Source organism: Portunus trituberculatus, chromosome 22 (assembly GCF_017591435.1).
Source record: "Portunus trituberculatus isolate SZX2019 chromosome 22, ASM1759143v1, whole genome shotgun sequence".
Taxonomy (NCBI): Eukaryota; Metazoa; Arthropoda; class Malacostraca; order Decapoda; family Portunidae; genus Portunus; species Portunus trituberculatus.
In genome coordinates this window covers 8,405,024-8,406,707 of record NC_059276.1, presented here as the reverse complement: position 1 = coordinate 8,406,707, position 1,684 = coordinate 8,405,024, and the positions used below count along the sequence as shown (strand labels likewise).

Sequence of the window (1,684 nt, the reverse complement as noted above, 5' to 3'; positions counted from 1 at the left end):
CTGTATATTTCACCTGTCCTTATAGATGTTTTGTTATCGTTATTATTACTGTTGTTATTATTTAGCAGTAGTAGTAATAGTAGTAGTAGTAGTAGTAGTAGTAGTAGTAGTAGTAGTAGTAGTAGTAGTAGTAGTAGTAGTAGTAGTAGTAGTAGTAGTAGTAGTAGTAGTAGTAGTAGTAGTAGTAGTAGTAGTAGTAGTAGTAGTAGTAGTAGTAAGATAAGTAGAAGCATTATTTTATATTCGTAATTGTTTACTCAAAATTACTCCGAATGAAAACATTGTTAATTCATAGATTGATCACTTACGAGACATTATAGATTCAAGACAACAGTTAGCCTCCCCTTCCCTCAAAAACACACACACACACACACACACACACACACACACACACACACGGTAGCTCAGTGGTTAGAGCGCTGGCTTCAAAAGCCAGAGGAACGGGGTTCGATTCCCCGGCCGGGTGGAGATATTTGGGTGTGTCTCCTTTCACGTGTAGCCCCTGTTCATCTAGCAGTGAGTAGGTACGGAATGTAAATCGAGGAGTTGTGACCTTGTTGTCCCGGTGTGTTGTGTGTGCCTGGTCTCAGGCCTATCCGAAGATCGGAAATAATGAGCTCTGAGCTCGTTCCGTAGGATAACGTCTGGCTGTCTCGTCAGAGACTGCAGCAGATCAAACAGTGATCAAACAGTGATCAAACACACACACACACACACACACACACACACACACACACATACCTTTAGGCTGACACTGAGGTCCTGACTCTTGGCTCTCAGCTGCTTCAAGACTCCCTCGGCTTCACTCACCTGGAGAAGACATTGTGATGACTCAATTTTTTTTTATCTATGAACTGATTGTGATGACTGAGTTGTTAACTGACTGTTTGACTAACTGACTGACTGAATGACTGATAAATCTATTACAGTAATACAAATTACGAGCTCTCTTATAAACTGTCAGACTGCCTGACACTATCTAACTCAGTGAGTGTTTAACTATCTGATTAATCAGCTAATTAACTCTGACTTCGATAGTATTTAGCTACCAGACTAACTAAACAAGTAACTGTCACTTCCTTCCTCCCTCTCTCCCTCCCTCACTAATTGACTGATTTAGTGACAGCGATAAAAAATGTGACTAAATACCTGGCTAGATAATAATTAAGCTAATAAGCCATCTAGCCATCACTCATTCATTAACCAGCTATCTGACAAAACTATCGACGCCTGAGCGGCGGCACGCGGCGAAGCGAGAAGGCTAACCTGGCTGGTGAACATCTGGCCCGCGTGAAACAGGCTGTACATGATGTAGGAGCCTAACACCAACGCTCCGAAGGTGCCTGTGTTGCTCCCTTGAATGATGGAGTAAGGGGTGGTGATGGCGAACATGATCGCAATCACGAAGAATATGTTGATGATTGGGAAGAACAGGCGTGTGGTCTTCTCCCGCTTCACCTCCACCTGCCGGGTTGCTCACGTTCTGAAATATTCTTTGGGCGGCAGATTCCACAACACGGTGGTGCTCCTAACACAAGCTAATAGTTTCAGTGTCATTTTGTATAATGCATTTTTTTGTAATTATTAGAAGCTGAATTAATGACAGTTTTAACAGTTGTTTTGTGGCTAAGTAACAGAACTTTTGAACAATTCGTTGTATCCCGTTCACCACTGCAGACGCATT

The 1,684-nt window shown here is 42.3% G+C and overlaps 1 non-coding gene across 1 annotated transcript; it reads left to right on the top strand.

Annotated features, from left to right (window-relative positions):
* Positions 1 to 393: 393 nt before the first annotated feature.
* On the top strand, positions 394 to 467 carry Trnal-caa. The gene has a single exon. It is a non-coding gene; the product is annotated as a tRNA-Leu (tRNA).
* Positions 468 to 1,684: the final 1,217 nt, after the last annotated feature.